The sequence below is a fragment of the Anastrepha ludens genome, chromosome 2, assembly GCF_028408465.1.
Source record: "Anastrepha ludens isolate Willacy chromosome 2, idAnaLude1.1, whole genome shotgun sequence".
In the NCBI taxonomy this organism is placed as follows: Eukaryota; Metazoa; Arthropoda; class Insecta; order Diptera; family Tephritidae; genus Anastrepha; species Anastrepha ludens.
In genome coordinates this window covers 132,638,351-132,658,635 of record NC_071498.1, presented here as the reverse complement: position 1 = coordinate 132,658,635, position 20,285 = coordinate 132,638,351, and positions in this window count along the sequence as shown.

The window sequence follows — 20,285 nt, the reverse complement described above, 5'->3', positions numbered from 1 at the left end:
ATGTCAGCTAACTCACGCAACATCACTTTCCGACCATTCAAAACGATTTTGTGGATTTTTTTAGGTTTTCCGGTATTAACGTCTCATTTGGACGTCCACTGCGTCGTGCATCATCGGTGTCTCTACAACCATGTTTGAAGCTAGCAAACCATCGTTTTATTGTTGTTGCTGATAGAGCAGAGTCTCCATAACACATTTCAAGCCATTGCTTCGCAGCAGCATCCCATAAATTTAAAATACGAAATTCTTTTTGATCCACTGTTTTGAAAATAGCAAAAGTAGCGTCACTCGTAGCTCAGTAACGCACGAATTAATGAATAGAATATCAAGAAATTTTAACAGCTGTCTTTTTAAGGTTAGTACTAACTGAAGAAGAGGTAAATGCAATAAGACTAGTCCCTTTTATGTGTTAAGCCCGGAACTTTTCAGCCCATGTGTTAGTTGTCCGTAGTGAATAATTCTTAGACGGTACCTTTTTTACACCATCTTTGACATTTGTTAAGTCGATAGATGTACAATTTTAGCCATGGATATTTACAGGATAAAACAAAGCGTAGAAATTATTGAAACTTTTTAAGAAAATGATCGATTTTTTAGAACAACATATCGCAAAAGTCGTGATTTTTTATTGGAAATAATTGTGGAATTGGTGGTTTAATAGTGGAACCCGAATGAGTCGACAATTCAAAGTTTGGTGAAAAAATTTCAAGAAACTGGTTCTGATAAGATTAGAATAAGGGCTAGCAGACCAAAAACTGCATGTTCTGTTGAGAATCTGCTGAACAATCTTCAACATCCATATATCGATATACAATTAGGCTTTCATGAATAGACTGTTTGGCGGATGTTACCTGTACAGGGTTGCCCATATTCGATGGATTTCGTTGACTCTTTGGGCCCATTCCAATCGACGAGGCTTGTCCGCAGACAATAATCTTTGCGTCAATTGAATCTTATACCGGAATAAATGCAAATCAATGCGGTAATTCGTTGTAAAATGATCCGAGCAATGCCCAACTGCTGAGAACGGCGATTTTGGGATGTCCTTGGCGACGCCTTGGTCGGTTTTGATTTGGCCTCTTTGGATTAGAAAGAGCATCAACAGTCGAAAACCTTTCGTACAAACGTTTAATGGTGTTCTTAGAAGGCGCACTTTTCACATTATTTCATTTTTTATACGCACGTTGAGTTTTCACAATTGACTTCTTTTGTTGAATGTAAATTTCAACAATTTTGGAGCGCTCGCGTGGCGTGTGCTGTTCCATGGTGAAAATCTGCTTGGACTGACGCTTCCAACGCGGTATGTCATTAAGCGATCTGACGTCCCTGTCAAAAGATACAGGGTTGCCAGACGGGTCCGTCTAATATTGGCAACCCTGTAGTTGTAAAGGACACTGATGAGATATATTTTCTCACATATAATTATTGAAAGTCGAATTTTGAATGAAAATAGTAAAGCCTGAAAAAACATAAATTTTTACATTTTTTATTTTAATTTAACCTCTAGGCGCGTCTTTTGAAAGACCCTTTATATATGACCAGGGATTGTGAATGCGAGTATACTTCAAATAGCGTCAACGCAAACGTCACGGGTCACTTCGGTAGCTTTTTGACCTCGATGAAAAGCAAAGAAAAGCAGAAGTCGAAAATGTTCATTTTTACCTCCTGCGCATTCCATTTCTAAGCCTCAAAACTAATAAAAAATCAAATAACTCAAAAATAACATTAGCACAGAAAGAGTTCTATCGAAAGAATACTTACCCTTTACCAAAAAGCAAACAAATCGTTGTAAAATAAAAGAAAATATAAAATGCTATGAATTTATTCCCCAAACCTATTGAATGTTCACAAAATCAGCTTTATTTGATAGATGTAAAATTAGACTATGTATATAAAATAAACAAATTTAAGGGGACCGTCCAGATCATGCGCTAAAAAAAAAGCTATTTTTGGGAATTATTTTTGAATATGTAATGAAAGATACAGATATAGATATTGTTAGATATAATAAATAAAGTTTTAAATTGTGTAAACAAATTTTTTTTTATTAATTTTATTGCATTTTAATGTACAAAATGGTGGCCGCGCGTAAACGCCTTAAAATCGAAGTGCAAAACGGTACCAAGCAGATCTCGGGAACGGCTAGTCTGAAACAAAAAATCTAAATGGGTTAGATTCAGTATAACAAATACTAGTTAATTCACCTATTTTTATAGGAAAAATATTTATCGAAAAATATCAAAATGGCGGACAAAAATTGAAAAAAATACACTTTTTTTCGCAGTTTTTTTAAATAAACAATTAGTAACAATGCAAAATTTTAATATTTTATAGGTGGACTACCTCGTTTAATATGTGTAGATTATGTGGTTTAAATTTCAAAAGAATCGGTCTGACAGTTTTTGTAAACTCCTTGGTACCGTTTTTAAAACGTTGTTTTGAGAAAAACGCGTTTAAAGTTTCTTTTAATATAAAAAGCGCTTCTAGGTAGTGATGTTCAGGTAAGAAAAAAATATATTGACACTGCTCCGAACTCTCTGAAATTTAAACACAATATTTCTACATACATATGTATACTTTCGAAAAATGTAAAAAAAAATTGATTTTTTTGAAAGTGCTAAACTAGACGGTCCCCTTAAGTCAGTAACAGTTAACACACAAATGCTTTTTTCTCAATTAATAAGTCATTTACATGCTGTTAAAAAGTACCGGGAATTATTTAATAAAACGCAAATTAATACTTTAATCATCAAAATTTATTTTGACGCTTTCAAAATGGGCTCCATTCGAAGTAATACGCATATGCCAACAATTGGGCCAGTCATCAAAACACCTCAGCTTCATTGTTTCTGCAATGCTTGCCGTTGCAAGCTCGCTCTATTAACGCATTTACTGTTTTACATTTTCAAGTTATCACTAACGGTTCCCTACAGGGTACGCACTTTCGTTGTAAAACATATGTTCATTCGTATGTATTCTCCCTACAGATCTGTTTGTATTTATGTATGTATGTATATGTACAAGTGTATCTGCTGCTTTGGCTATGCCGGCCGCAAACTTAATTAATTCTTTCTACTTGAATTCTTTTCTTGCGAGTAAAGGTAAAAATAGAAAGAAAAGAGAAGAAAGAAAAGTAAATGGAAACTTCACTTTTGCTGCCGTTTGGCAAAAGCAACATATACACATACACATAATTGTATGTATGTGTAGATACAACGCTCACGTGCATACAAATAATAATCTGATAATTCTATATAACTTCCATACGTATTTACATTTTTATTTACTTACTTGTGTGTGTGGTTGTCTAAGCGCTTCGCTTTCGAGTTGTGAAAGCAAAAGCGTTTTCTGTCTGTCTGATTGTCTTAGACATTCATTGTTGTTATGCTGTGGTATCGTATTTTATTCTTTTATTTTTAATTTTATTTAATTTTTTTGCTGTAAGTCGAATGTTTTTGCTTTTTTTTACTGTTCCTGCTTACTTGTTCTCCCATTCTCGAGTTTTACGACTATTCTCTGTGTACGCGTGAGTGAGTACTTACTTTCTTGGCTGGCCACAACTTTCACAGCAGCAACGTCACCCAACCGGCTGCTTGATCGGTCGGTCTTCTTACCTTCTTTAATGTCTTCAGTTTTACGATTCTTTGTTGTTTGTGTGGAATATCTTCTTTTAGCACCATTTCTTGTTCCGTTGCTTTGTGTGCTTTTTTTTATTATTTAAATTGCCTCTCAGTTTTTTAGCAGATTTACAACGGCTAGCGTGGCCGGAATGCTTTCGTTTTTTCACTTTAGTTTTACAGCTACGCCTTTTTCGAGCTTTTTACTGCTGTACTGTTAATAAAGCATTTTTTAGCGTTTTCTAATGAGGATATTCGGATATTCAAGCGTCATGCCACCTGCCAGTTACAACGGGGCCTAATTGAAAATCAGTGGGTGGGGAAAAACTAATTGCCTATAGTGAAATTCGAATAATATCCGCCTTTCATTGAGTGGAATAAGAGATTTTCGGAATATAAAAAAAAGAAAAAGCGGGAAACTTTGTGCCTAGTCAATAAGAAAAAAACCTCACTTTAAGAATTTTCAAAATGTGCACTTAGCTGCAAAGGCTATTCACACTTTTGCGATGTAGGTTAACATTTGGCCCCGCTTTGCCTTCAATTTGTAATCAGCGTTTTGACGTCGTTTCTCAATTGGAGATACCCAGAGGGTTTGTGTAAGAAGCATTTTGCATGATCAGAAGTACCATCTTGATGAAAAAGTTATCGGAATATATTCAGGAAATTCAAATTTACTATTCCTCAAAAGTGATATTAGTTTGGAGAAAAAGAAATACATTATTTTCTCGGTAGATGGCTGTCGTGTTCGATATCTCGTAAAGTATCGATCAAATAATTTAAAGTTTATAGTCGTTGTCAAGGTGATATTTCACACTAAAAAAACCGTCTTCCATTGCTTTCAGAGCCGTCTTCCATTGCTTTCATTCTTTCAGTACTTCCTTTCGGCTGTTAAAAAGCATTCCCGATAGTGGTTTTTTGACTCGATCAAACAGAAAAAATGGCAGGGAGCTGTATTAGATGCATTCGATAGTATTCGTTTCGTTCTTGGCCACAAATTCACGAATAATGTGGGTGCGGTGCGGGTACAGTGGTCGAAATGGTCGATCTGGCGGAATTTAATTCATATCTCGAAAAATAGCAGCATTACATAATCTGTTTTTATGTATGTACAGACGAAGCAAGCTTTTAGAACATTATAAAAAAACAAAACTTTTTTTAAATTTTATTAAGTTGCTTGTAGTATTAAGCTGAGAAATAAGTTCGCAGCGTTTTTACCGAAGACTTTTATTTAAACAAGAAACAATAATTATATGAATAAGTTAATGATTTGGCGACCAGTTCTCCTTCAAAAGTGATTTGAGACATTCTTCAACGAATTCAGAAGGTCTTCCGTTGCGGGACGTGCTTGTCATCATCGTCAAAGTCGCCGTTTTTGAATTTTGCAAGCCATTCCCGTGCTGTAGACTAGTCTATTACTTCCCATCGACTTTTCCGTCATTTCCATCGCAGCTCAAAGTGCAATCAGGTTAAAGGAGACTGGCCTCTGGAGGCAATCTCTCAAGGGACATGGTAGCATTTTCGTGAAGTTAATACCGTATTTTTCCGAATTTCGAACAGATCTCTCTATCCGAAAACTAGAGTTTCAGGGTCGTGCTAGAGCAATCTTTCCAAATAGACAGGATTGGATCGAGAGGAAAATCTGCACAGAAGCTTGCACCTCTGTCTTCACTCACGGTTCCAAGATGGACTCGGGAGTCGGAGCAGGGATCTTCTCTAAATCAGCCAATTTATCTAGTTCCTTTAAATTACCGAATACTGCTCGTGGTTTCCAGACAGAAGTCTTTGCGATCCTGCAGGCATGCAAAATGCTTAGGGAACGTGGGCGCGAGGGATATAGCTATTAACATTTTCTCCGATAGTCAAGCCGCGATCAAGGCTCTGACGACACCATGGTGCAGAACGAAATTAGTAAAGATCTCCTGTAAAGAGGAGATCAAATCTCTTGGATGTGCAGGTAACATGTATCTGATCTGGGTTCAAGGACATAGGAACATAGAGGGAAAAGAAATTGCTAATGAGCTTGCCAGGAAGGGGACTGAATTAGCCTCAGAGACCTCCTACAAACTGCACAAATTATTTCTCAGGAAAGTGCAGAAAAGATGGAGCTCCATTTCTTCATGTGCTATTTCGAACACCCTTTAGCCCCAATACGATACACGAAGGACTTAGAAAGTCCTTTGGACTCCTCGCCATTCAATTTCCAAACTCGTACCTGTGTTTACCGGTCACTGGACGATCGGCACACACGCGGAAAAGCTAAAGCTACCATTTAACCCCCATTGCAGATTCTGTGGGACCTTTCAGAGAAGGAGTCTGTAGAGCACTTTCTCTGTAAATGTCCGGGTTTGGCAGCTAGACGATTAAGGTCACTGGCCACTCATTTCTTCGACAGCCTGGGCAGTGCTTCAACCTAAATTACATCAACAGCTCTGGCTGGCTGTATATAATACCTGTTCGAGGTCTCATAGGTATTAAAACGGCGCTTTAGTGCTACTTGAGGAATGCCAGACCTGCACTTTAATCATATCACTTACCTAGACTCGTCTATGACACCTTCTCCATACACGTCACAAGTGTTCCGGGTTGCTTCGGGAGCTTTTTGGTCTCGGTGAAAAACAAAGAAGAACAGGTGTCGAAAATGTTGATATTTGCCCCCTGAATATTCCATTTCAAAGCCTTAAAACTAATAAAAAATTAAATTACTAAAAAATGCAATTAACACAGTTTTATAGAGCAGAAAGAGTTCTATCGCTCGCCCTTCGCCAAACAGCAAACAAATCGTTGTAAAATAAAAGAAAATATAAAATACTATGAATTTATTCCGCAACCCAAGTAAATGTTCACAAAATTAATTTTATTTCACAGATGTAAAAGATGAAGTATGTATATGAAATAAACAAAGTTATGTGAGTAGCAATTAACACACAACACACAAATGCTCTTTTTCAATTTGTAATTAAGTCATTTACGTTCTGTCAAAAAAAAAAATAATTGTTTAATCATCAAAATTTATTTTGTCACCTTCAAAATAAGCTCCACTCGTCATCAAAGCAACTTTTAAGATTTTCTTCAGCTCCTTCAGCGAATTCTCCTTAATAGCCTCTATCGACTCAAACCAGCGTCCGCAAAGTGGCAATTCAAGTTTTGGGTAAAGGAAAAAGTCACAGGGGACTAAATTCGGTGAATACGGTGATTGATTATTTGATGATATTTGTCGAGTTTTTGGTCAAAAAAGTATTCACAATATGAGCCTTGTGAGACGGTGCGTTATCAAGATCCATACGTTTTCTTTGAACAAATTGGGCCGTTTCCTCCGCACATTCTCTCTCAAACGTCGCATAATTTAGAAATAGTTCTCTTTATTTACCGTAGAACTATTTGGAATAAATTCCGAGGGCACAACACCATGATAGTCAAAGTAAACCAATAGCATGACTTTCACTTTTGACCGACTTTGACGTGGTTTTTTGGGTTTCGGCGCATGTGGATAGCGCCATTCAGCCGCCTGTTGACTGCTTTGCATGTCAAATTCATATACCCACGTCTCATCACCTGTTATGATGCGCTGGATAAATGTTGGGTTCTAATTTATTTGCTCAGGGATGTCTTCAGCCAACTTCTTCCGACGAATTTTTAAGAGAAGTTCAACTCTCTTGGAACGAGTCGAGCAGACAGGCGTCTCATGCCCAATTGATAATGTAAAATGTTGCGAATTGATTCATGAGACACGCTAAGGTCACGAGCTACCTCCCTCATCCTTAAATGATGGTTTTCCAGCACCATTTCCTTGACTTTTTTGACGTTTTCATCCGTTAATGGGCAAATCTTCCATAACTTCTCGGTCCCCTGCAAAAGGCTTTTCCACTCGTAGACTCGTGTTTTTTGCATAAAGCACACTCGCCATAGGCTTTCTGCAACATTTTCAACGATTCGGCAGACGAAATCCCATTCAAAACTCAAAATTCAAGGCAAGTTCTTTGTTGAATATTTTTATCCATAGTGAAAATCGCAGAGCGCTCCTGCGGTTGACCATTAAATGCCAAAAACAGCTAATTGACAGGTCACGCCCAAACTCTGCGACACTATAGGGAACAGTTATACCAACAATCAGCAAAAAAAAATATAGACATACATATGTATGTGTAATACGCGCTTTTAAAATGAACAATGCGCGATATTTTTTGACAGAATGTATATTAAATTGTATTGGTTTTTTGCTTTCAACGGAACTAAGTTCTTAATATTCGATATCTTTATCCAAACGATTTTTTTCTGTGTGTAACCGCCATCTATATAAAGTTCTTAATTTTTTTTTACGTGATAACGTCTTATAAGTATTTCGATGTACCCGGCTGAACGCACCGAAAAATGCGGCGTTACCTTGCTTGAACTGCAAGCGAGAGCGCGGAACGAACGAAAAACAGAGGCACAATCGGCCCCCACGTTCGACAACGTTCGACATCTGGCTTTCTCTTACTTGAGTGAGCATATAGATGTATGTATATGCGCATATGTATATAAATTCACATACAAGGTGGGTCATATAGCGTTCGCTTTTTGAACCACCCATTTTTTTTAAAAATGGTAACACAAATGACATGTCAAATGTGTTCATAATTTACTTAAAGGTTTGAAATTTACGAAATGGGACGCTATACGCTTGAACAAAATTGGGAAATATTGAAACCCTATTTCCAAAGTGGTGAGTCTTCTTCTTCTTTTCTGATTTTCACATCGGTGGCTACGTCAATAAGCAAAATTGTCGGATTTGGGGCTCAGAAAATCCACACTTACTGTAGAAAAGCAAATGCATCCACAACGAGTCACTGTTTGGTGCAGTTTTTGGTCTGGCGGCATCATCGGGCCATTTTTTTCGAAAATGAGCGAGGAGCCGCGGTTACAGTAAATGGCGAGCGTTACCGTGACATGCTCAACGAGTTGTTTCCAAAAATTGAAGAGGATGACATGGACGACATTTGGTTTCAACAGGACGGTGCAACTTGTCACACTGCCAAAGTTACACTCGAACTTTTGGCTACCGTTTTTGAATTCCGATATCAATTGGTCGCCTCGGAGCTGTGATTTAAGCCCGTTGGACTATTTTTTGTGGGGAGCATAGCATTCCAATTTGGTGCGTGAGGATAGTTGGGGATACCGATTTCATGGAAGATGCTGATCTCGAATGAAAGCCGAATGTGGGTCTTTCATCGATAGATGTAAAAAATGTATGGGAATAAAAACAGAAAACATAATTTTAATATTTACGTACACACAAAACAAATATTAAAAAAAAAGACTTCCATTACGTCGAGAATCTTCGTTCGCCTAAAAGTCAGCCTAAAAGTGTGCCACTTTGAGTAGAAATTGTCAATTGTCAGGTAAAAGTAGATGATCTGAGAATAATGTCGCTTATGGAATACTGGCGAATTTTTCTAATGGACCCGTCATCATACAACATTTTGACCAGATTGAAGGTACTCTCTCCAATAGGTGTTTTTTGGACAGATCTCGCATGACTACTGTCAAACTAAATACGTAAGTTTTTTGGCCACCAAGATCGTGTGATATCACACCTTTGGACTTTTATTTGCGACATGCGAAGTCAGTCTAAATGAGTTGTGGATAAACCAGCTTCAATTTAGGCATTGGAAGTCAACATCACTACAGTTTTTCGCGCGATACCGACCGTAGTCCCCCATCGAGTCATTTAAAATTGATGCTTACGGATGGCCGAATTACGGCGCAGCTGCGGCCACCATTTGAAGGAGATTATCTTTAAAAAATAAATGTCATGAATGGTTCTACACAAAAACAATAAAGATTATCCAATCAATTTGAATTTTCGTTGTTTTATTCCAATTTAAAATCTGATATTTCTAAATTGATCACCCTTTAGTACGTCAAATAACTATATCACAGGGACTTGTTGGCAAGTTTTGGCAATTTATTTGTTTTTTTATTTATTTCAATAATTTTTTATGTTATATTTATTTATTTGTTCAAAACGTAGTTCAATCTACTACAAAACTACAATAATTTAACGGGTCCCAGTAGTCTAGAGCTCGAAAATTTATAGTACTTTGAGGATTTTTTTTACAATAAACGATAGTTAAATTTTTTAGGCTCTTTATTTTACTTCTTTTACATACAAAAATAAAAAAAATTTTAATTTTAATTATTTTAAAATTGGCGCCGAAGTCGACCCTCCCGAAAAATTGGACCTGGACCTGGGTGTTGTCCATTTTGGCTCTTCTATTTATCTGAAGCACAAAAACCAAAAGAATTATAAATCAGTATGACTGTAGCTGTGTCGCGTACTAATAAAAAAAAATTGACAAAATGGCGTGGATTTCACACTAAAACTCGAGTTTCTTTCAGTTTTTGTAATAAAAAAAATACGAAATAATTGAAATAATGATATGATTCTAGTACGGCCGATTGCGTTGTGAACAACATATTAAAATTTCAGACGATTCGGTTGAGTAGTTTTTTTTTTGTTTGACAACACCAGGCCGAAAAAAATCGTTTCGAGATAAATGAATTTAAAGTTTGAGGTACTGGAGCGCGCGGACCGCTCTCTACCTAGTTAATGGGCTGTAGAAGCTATAATATTGAGAGTTTTCGCGCTTTCCAAATTACGAAATATCGAAAAAACAAAAATTCAAATTTATTACATTTCTAGACCACCTCACCTGGTCCCTTTAAATGCACCTTTCAACATTTTTGCAAACTAAAAAAAAAAACACCCAAAAACAGAAAAAATTGTCATCAAAATTTCAAGCCTTTTAATAAGAATTTTTACAAAAATTACGAGTACGTAGATAGGGTTATAGGTCATAGAATTTTGGTTTAACAAAGTGCTAGTTTGAAGTGATTTAATAATAGCATTCATTTTTAACTTTTTTTTAGCTGACGCGGTTGAGTGTTTTTTACATATAGAAAACATATCGAGCGTTTCTTTTAATTAAACGGAAGGCAAAGAGAAAAGAGAGCATATTATAATACGGAAATTTAAAATATTTACATGTATAATATGCGTATATATGTATGTGCCCACACATGTACGATAGTTTTAGTATGCGCTCTAATCGACACATACAATTCTACGTAATTCTATATTATTAAAAAATGCTTTGAAGTGAAGCTTTCATTACTAATTCAATAACAAAGCCATATCATCCTTCCCGGGCACGTAGAATAGTCGCCTGATTTGGGGTTAAAATGTTAAACATTTTCGTAGTGGCGATGTTATTGAATTCCAAACTGTCACCCAGTGAGACAGCGAATGCCAACGTCAGCATCGAGGTGACAGCTAAAACAATCGTAAGTGAATTGCGTTTGCAGTTCAATGGTGTGACGCAAAAAATTTACATAGGCAAAAATAAATAATTTATAATTCGCAAAAATTCGTAAGCTCGGTTGTTTGAATTAGTTAAAGTAGAGGGAAATATATTTTTTATTTCATTTAAACTAAAATTTATTAGTGAATTATATTCAATTACGGTATTTGGAAATAATCGAAACTTACCGCAATTATGCACCGATCCGCAGCAAAAAATAACACAGAAAAATTTTTTCTATACAAACAGTTTGTGTGTATGTGTTTTAATTTTTATTTTTATTATTTTTTTCTTTACCGATTTAGCAGGTAAAAGTTATTTAAACGATAATTCTGCTATATAAATTTAATTTATGTGCCTAAAGTATATTTGTAATGAAACATTTACCGGCATTAGAATTCGTATGTATGCATATTTTTTATTTTTTATTAGTAAAATAATATTTGAGTAGTATTTAAGTTGATTATAATTTATTGTTGATAAAATCACATTAGTATGCATTTTTATATGTGTATGTAGGTATGTATGTGTGCACACGTAAATTACATGTAACTTATTCTAGAAACATTTATTTATTAATTTATATTTATTCACAAAATTATTATATTCATAAAATTAAAGTCTTATTTAAAGAAATTTATTTTGGAATCAGGTTTTTAAGGCTCTCTGTGTTTAGTATTGCATAATTTTACAAAAACACTTAACAATATTTACATATCTTCTTACGGTTAAATTATGTATGTATGTTATTTCTAAATGTATGTATGTGAGTGATACAAGTGAAAGTGTAAAGAGTAAAGAATGGAGAATTAAAAATTGAGTTTTATGCTTCAGATGCCAAATTGACAATTCACTGGCCTGGATTGATATATAAAATAGTTAACATTTTACAAAAACAAAAAAAAATAAAATTTATAATATATATATAAACAATTTTACATAAAAAATATTTTATAAATTTTATAAAAACATTTTATAACCTTTTTTTAATACCTTTTAATGTTTTTTTTGTAAAAATTACAAAATTTTGTTATAAAATAATAATATATATGTATATAAGATTTTATACAAAACAATATTTTATAAATTTTATAAAAAAAAAAAATTTTAAATTAAAAAAAAATTATAAAACTTTTTTATAAAATTTTAATAATACAATTTTTAAAAATTTAAAATTTTTTTTTTTTATTTATAAAATGTTTTTTTTATAAAATATTGTTTTATATAAAATTTTATATATATATATATGTATATAATATTAATTTTATAAAAAAAAATTTTAATTTTTATAAAAACAAAATTTATAAATTAATTGTATAAAACAAAATTATAAAATTTGCTTATAAAATTTATACTATAATATATATAAAAATTCATATAAAATATATTTTATAGATTTTATAAAAATAATTTATATATTCTTTTTTTATAAAACTAATTTATAAATCGTTGTTTTATAAAAATAATTTATAAAGTTTTTTTTATAAAAATAAGTTATAAATTTTTTTTTATAAAAATTATAACATTTTTTTATAAAATTAACAATATACAATATATGTATATATACAAAATTTTTATATAAAAAACATGTTTCACAAATTTTTATACAACAAAATTATAAAATTATAAATTTTTTTTTTTTTTTTAATTATTAGATAAAGTTTATAAATTTTGTATAATGTTTTTTTTTTTAATTTTTTCTTTTATAAAATTTATAAATTTTTTTTCGTTCGTAATTTTAAAATTTTTTTATAAAATTTGTAAAAATTTTTTTCGTTTCTAATTATAGAATTTTTTAATAAAATTTATAAATTTGTTTTATTTGGTTTTCTAATATTACATATGCATGTCACGATTATTTAAAAAAGTGGTTCTTACATTTTTTATAATCAGTGTACACATTTAAAATAATAGTACTTAAGACAAAAAAACTACGGATACATTAAATATTTATATTTGGTAGAAAGACATTAAAAAATTTGCTTACTTTTACTATTCCACAAAATTAGTTCTGGGCTTATCAGTTGACATTAATAAATGTGCGTTGTTGAAAATAAATCAATCTATTTTTTGAGCTTCTTAAAAAACTAGTAGGCATTTCCTAGGCAAAGTAGGTTGCACTAATAAATTTATACGCTTTTACTTTTTCTCAGTAGTTTTCATGAACTTGTCAGTTGAAAAGACGTATATATATATACTTTTTTTTTCAAAACACGTAGTATTTAAATACTAATACAAAAATTTGTATTTATTGTAAAATGATAAAATTTTCAGGTCACATTAAAAAATTTGCTCATTTTTGCTTTTGGAAATAATTGCAATTTTAGTATTTTATTTATTTTTTTTTTACTGAAATATGTCCCTCTAGAAAAAAATTCAATATATATTTTAGGTCTTCGAAGAAAGGAGTATATAAAAAGATTGCATTTTTGAAAAGTATTGTAGCTCATACGATTATATCCCAATATATATATGCCTTAGTCATTAAAAATGAAATTAAAAAATATCGAATATTTATGGTTTGCGAGAAAAGAAATATTTAAAGACGTAAATTTTTTGAAAAGTAGTTATTTATACGAATATTAATGTCCCTAAAGGCAGTAATTAACCCTAATCCCATGTCGTTGGATCGTTCGTGTCCGGCCCGTTTCTTTTTGGACTTTCCCCGTGAGAACTAAGCAAGTTGGAGGGGTTATCCTCTCTCCTAAAAAAAAGTATGTGTCGCATGCTCTAGTCAAAATTTCGAATTCGTAGTAAAGTTTTTGTTGAACAGCCGGAGCAAGCAATTTACAACGTCAACGACCCATCGACATAGGATTCGGTAGTTTTCAGTAGGTAGTAGTGAACTTTTTTGGTATGGAACATATGTCATTTTAAGCTATTTTAACTGAGTTTATTGTCTAATTTTCGTTGACAAACATAAACACTTTTATTTTTATTCCTATAAAATGGCAGATCGAACAAGCGCTGAAATTGAGCGAATTCTCCGTCTTCGAGAACCTGTGAAATAAATATTTCGGAAGCGATTCAAATGATGATGAAGGAGATGTTCTTCAAGAACAAAGAAGAGTCGTGTAGTGAAGAAGACGCTGAAGAATTTAATAAAGAAGAATTATCTGAATCCGCTCATAGTTAAGATGGAGAAGAAGCAGAATCACAGTGTGTATGGGAAACATCGGTATAAATGGACGCTCAATTTACCTGAAGTACGAGGTCGGCTTGCGTCCCTGAAAATCCATTTGTCAGGTAGAAAAAAGCGTGCCCTAATGGCCATGATTGATTTTGCATTACAATATAAAATTATGCAGTTATGAGTATTAAATAATTAATACATATTTGTTTTGTTTTTGTTATTTTGAAAGTCTTGAAAAAGTAAATAGATCTTTTTTGCTTTTCTATCAACCAAAATACTGAATTTTTAAAAAGTCGTTACTTGCACGTTCGGTTCAGCTCGGTTTGGTGTTAAACTTCGATTTTCGCTCGTTCTCTAATCATATCCAATACAAATTTTGCATACCAAAATAACGACATTCAATCTAAAATAAAGTAGTTTTTAAGTTATTGAAAGTGATTACGAAAGACAATCTAACTGTTTATAATCTTAAAAGGAATTCAGTGTTTAATTCATAAACCTACTTTATGAAGCTAATTTCAGTTACAAATCAACAGAAAATAGAAATACCCGTAAACATCAGTGCACGAAATCACGTATCCATAAAACTCAAGTACTTATATATGTATATACAAATCTGTGGTTATATATACATATGTACATACAAAACTAACTAAGTAGCTAAAGAGGAAGGAACAAATTATAAACAAATTAAAAAATGTGAGCTATGAAAATTGACTTATCACACCAACTGGCCAACCATACACATACGCATGCATTAGGGGTGTCTCGGAGCGCACAGATGAAAATGTTTTAATTGAACTATAAGTCTAAGAATCTATACAAATGAAACTTTTTTAATACTTGAATAGCCTAATACATCAAAAAATATATCTGCATATGTACGAGTATTGTAATTATTTAGGCGGTGTATACATCCTTTTGGTGTGCGTCTTGATGTTTTCCCACAAATGCAGGGGCTCTACATTTTTAATGGAATTAGTTCTCATGAGAAGCTGTTACAGCTGAGTTTTACTATTGTCTGTCGAGGAGCGACTTTTATTAGAAGACATAAAAGATTTCCTGAGGCCTGCAGAGCCGACTTGTTGACCTGAACTACGCGAACGGTATTTGCCTACTATCACACAACTATTTCCTACCTGGCAATGCAACACCAATTAGTGCAGGAAACCGTCGCTGAAGCTGTGCTGGTTTTTAACATCTCCAAAAGCAAAATGTTGCGTACTAACACTCAAACTACGCGTCGGTTCCTGATCGATGGTACGCAGCTGGATAAAGTGCAATACTTTTGCTATCTGAGCACTAACAGCTCGGCGTCAGGTGGCTCGAGCGGTGACATCATAAACCGCATTTGACTCCCAACTTCCAGTCTGAAAAGCCTGTGAAACATGGAATGCTACAGCCAGCGATATAAACGCACTGCAAGTTTTCACTAATCGATGCATTCGCAAAATTCCGAAAATCTTCTCGCCAAACTCGATCTCGAATGCTAATCTGTGGAGAACAATGCAGCAAACTCCCATAATCCTTGAGATTTCCAGAAGAAAATTTAGTTGGATTAGGCACATCCTTCGTAGACAATGTGATGGCCTAGCCAAAGCCGCTATTGAGTGGAATCCCCAAGGCAGACGTAAACGAGGAAGGCCATCGAGCACTTGGAGACGATTTGGATTTGGAAACGCGCGCCGTGAATGTAACCTGGACTGAAGCTATGAGTCGGGCGCAGAACAGATCTGAATGGAAAGACCCTGGGTGGATCTCAGGAAATAATAATAATAATGGTTATCGACTCTAGCGAATATAGACACTGGGAGAAGAGAATAGCAGTATGTAAGTTGAATTTAAGTGTTATCCATTTATGTATGACCATAATCATATAATTGGGGGACCCACGCAGCTAACATAAAATAATGAGTATTAAAATAATGAAACCAGAAATATCTTCCCAGCTTAATAGGGAGTGGCAGTGGTGCTCAAGATGGGAAAACCAGGCGTTGAAGTGAAATCCTATCGCCCTACAAATACTCTCAAAAGTTTTGAAAAGGTCTTCCTTAAACGTTGAATGGTTTCAATTGAAGGCAAACAATGAATTCCGAAACATCAGTTAGGTTTTAGGACTAAGATCATTCGACAATTGAGCAGGTCCATAGACTTGCAGCGCTCGACCAAAAACAAATCTGTTTGGCAGTTTTCTTGGACATATCACTAGCCTTTTAAATGCCTATTTCCTCCCTAAATCATATCTAAACCAACGAGTGTTCTACGTAAATTAGGAAAATGAGATCTTCAATTTCCAAAAATTAAAGCTGGGTTCCAGCACGGTATCCAATTCTGTACCTAATTTTTGCGCACGATTTGCCAACCCTAAATGGTGTACTAACATCACACAGAGGCTCAATCTTTCGTCAGCAAATGCCTTCGCATCATCTACAGAATATTCTGGTCGAGCAACATCAGCAACGAAGCGCTGTAGAGATAAATGCATGAAAGGGGCGATGGATAGGTCACATGCTTAAAAAACCAGATAGCATCCCGAGAATGGCACTGGACTGGAACCAGCATGGAGCAGAGATTGCGGTCGGCCAAATATCACTTGGCGAAGTTTGATGTTGTGCGAACTAGCAGACGCCAAAATCATATGGGAACCATGTACGATCGAAGAATCTTGTCGAGGCTCTGTGAGGCGGAGTGAAAAAGTATATAGAAAAAAACACACAAAAAAATGGGTTGTTAAACTATAAATTCACCCTCTCAATGGACAAGAAGCTTATCCTTTACAAATCTGTACCCAAACCAGTCTGGACTTATGGAATCCAACTGGGGGCACAGCATCAAATTCAAACTTGGAAAGCCTGCAGTGTTTTCAGTCGAAGACACCACGCACCTTGGAGGGTTCACTCCACTGTATGCGGCGAATGATCAAATTCATCGGCACTTAAAGGTTCCTTTAATAGTAAAGGGCAAATAAAAAATGTAAACAGCAAATACCGAAATCGACTTCAATCGCACCCAAATGAACTGGCCTCTACCCTCTTTAGTGTGAGTAACTTTAGTATGAGTCACTGTAAGTGTAATAGAGTATTTGTAAAATGCCTTTTCTGAATTATAAGTATAGAGAGAATGCAAAGTAAAGTTTAATAATAATAAAAAAAAACTTTAATTTAGAGATGTATTACGAAAGTTAAAAATAGGGCACCCCTAATGTACCATAAAAAAATATGTATAATAAGTTGCAGTTTCAGGCAAATAGCAGGCCATAACATATACGTTTGCATATACATAGCATTCCTAATAAGAGTTTTTTCTCGCCTTTTCAACCGACGTCGGTACGTTCGAGTAAATTTCTAATTTGAGTAAATGATATCAAGCAATTAAGGTATCTTAACTATAGCGCAGCTTTTTGCTTAACTTTTCCGTAACATTGATTATCATCACTGCCTACTTTGTAAGCAGAAACTTATCAAATCATTAGCCTAAGTAACTACATACATAAAAATTTAAACAAAAACAAAAACAAAAACGTTATCTAAGCAAATAGAGGTAAATATTAGAAGCGTGTGGCTGTGTATGAACAAAAATATAGTCGGGGACCAAATGCAATTCGATAAATTATACTCTAATTTTTTTCTATCCAATTCATGTAAGCAAACATCAGCCTAAACCGACCACTCACAGACAAGTAATCGAAGGAATCGCTGGATATTTCAATGGATTGTCATGCGTATGGCCCGGATTGTAAACATTGAAAGTTTTCAAAAAATTTTGACTTTCTGGCAATCGGTTGCGTGTGTGCGGCGAAGTTTGAAGGTTTACGTCATTTCTTTTGCAGCAATAAGTAAAGCGTCCCATCTCTACTCGGCGACTAATGCAAGGCCCCCACTGAGCAATTGATTCACTGAATTCATGAATTCACTGCAAAAATTATGCTGTCACACATTTTTTAGAAGTAAAAATAAAAATAAAAATATCATGCCAACAAGTGCTACTTTTGACTAGGTAGGCAATGGAGTAGTAAAGTCCTTTCTAGGCAAACAAAACTAGCACTCTATAAGGCGCTCATCACGCCCGTCCTGACGTATGGTGCAAAAGCTTGGACAATGACAACATCCGATGAGGCATGCCTTGGATGTTTGAGAGGAAGATTCTGCGCAAGATTTCTTTTTTTGCACGTTGGCAACGGCGAGTATCGTAGGCGGTGGAACGATGAGCAGCGAATAAAGATCCAGCTGTAACGTTGACTGAGTCATGTCGTTCGAAACGCTCCTGCTCCGAAAGTATTCGATGCGGTGCCAGCTGGTGGTAGCAGAGGACAAGGAAGGCCTACTCTGCGCTAGAAAGATCAGGTGAAGAATGACTTTGCTTCACTTGGTGTGTCCAGCTGGCGTCGGTTAGCACGAGAAAGAAACGACTGGCGCTCTTTGTTAAACTCAGCGAAAATCGCTTAAGTGACGATATTGACAATTACTAAAGCGGGAACTGTGATTTATTGTGGCAGGGTTTTTTTGTTAATATGCGAGGCAAATATGAGTGGTAGGCAAGCCTTTAATAAATTAATAAAAGTAAAAGTTCATATTTCTCACTAAGTATTGATCAGGACCACAAATTTTTAGTGGCAGTTAACACAAGACTTAAATTATCACTAAATTTTCAGTTTTCAGTGTTTAAATTATCCGTTTATTGCATTAATTGCTTAGGGCACTATGCCCAACCCTGGTTTTAGTAAAGCTTCGACCCGCATTTGTACCTGATTTAGAGAATCTCAAAAGAGCGACGGAGGTCGGAAAACAGTTTCACTGCATTTCCAATATTAAATTTATGCATCTAATTAATATAGGGGAGAAGGCTATGGATCCTACGAAGTTTTCGATCTGGAATGGAGATTGCTAAAAAATATCCTGTCTCTCCCATCCAATTATCAACCTGACCAAAAAGCATTAAGCCGTGCAGAAAGATTAAAGAGGCACTAAAGTCCTGAAGCTTCTGTTCATGAGAATGAAAAAACTATATATTGTTAGCATAAGGCCTGCGGGCCAATTAAAAGGTCAAAAAAATCGATTTTTTTTTTTTTCCCTGAAATCAATAGCTTAGATATTCAAGAACATGAGACACTTTTCAGAGTTAAATTCCAAGTATTTGCAGAGCTACAGAACCGAGCGTTGTGCGGCGTCGAGCAACCGTGCGCTTATTGTTGTAGTCTATTGTTTCTGTGTACGTCTCTGTAAGTGTTTGTTTCTCCTCGCTTCTTGCAGTAACGGTCGTTTTAGTTTAGTTTTTCTCTGACTCTCGACGAGTGTACATTGAAATAATCATGACAAGTTATCCGAAAACTGAAGCAGGCAGCAGCAAACGCTCTTCGAGGCCTAATAAACGTAAATTTCACGGCAATCGTTTTACTACTAAAGATGATGAAGAGTCTTATGATACAAGCACTAGTGGGAAAAAACTATCAATGGCGAGTACGGAGGATATCGTTGTGAATCCGCTCCATTGTTATAGGATAGTTGAATTTTTAACAGTGTTTACTGCGATTGCAGATATCGTAATCTGCAGATCTTGCAAACAAAAAATAACATTTTTGGAGAGCGGGCATCGAGGCTTCGGATTTAAAATTGTAGTATCGTGTATGTGCGGTCGAAGAGAAATTAATTCGGGACCGTTAATAAACACCGGTTTTGAAATCAATAGACGGCTTGTGTTTGTCATGAGACTTCTTGGTGTTGCACGAGAAGGGATCAATCTGTTTCGTGGACTTATGGATATGGGTCAAGGTTTATCGAAGTCATCATACAAAAATATAGTGCGGCATGTTCTATCGGCGTCGGAATCTATGTTCGAAACCACCACTAAAAAAGCTGTGGAAGAAGAGAAAGTAAAAAACTTGGAAAATGGAAGAATTGAAACGCATTTGAAAGTTTCCGGTGATGGATCATGGAAAAAACGTGGTTACACTTCACTGTTCGGTGTAACGACACTCATTGGGTACTACACAGGCAAGGTCGTTGATCTTATTGTCAAAAGTGCATACTGTCAGGCATGTGACCAAAAGAAAAAAATACTTGGCGACGACGCATTTGAGGAGTGGTACGAAGAACATAAAGATTCTTGCTTCTCGAATCACGAAGGCTCCGCAGGGAAAATGGAGGTGGATTCCATTGTGGAAATGTTTTTGAGTTCCGTTGCCAAGTTTGGTGTAAA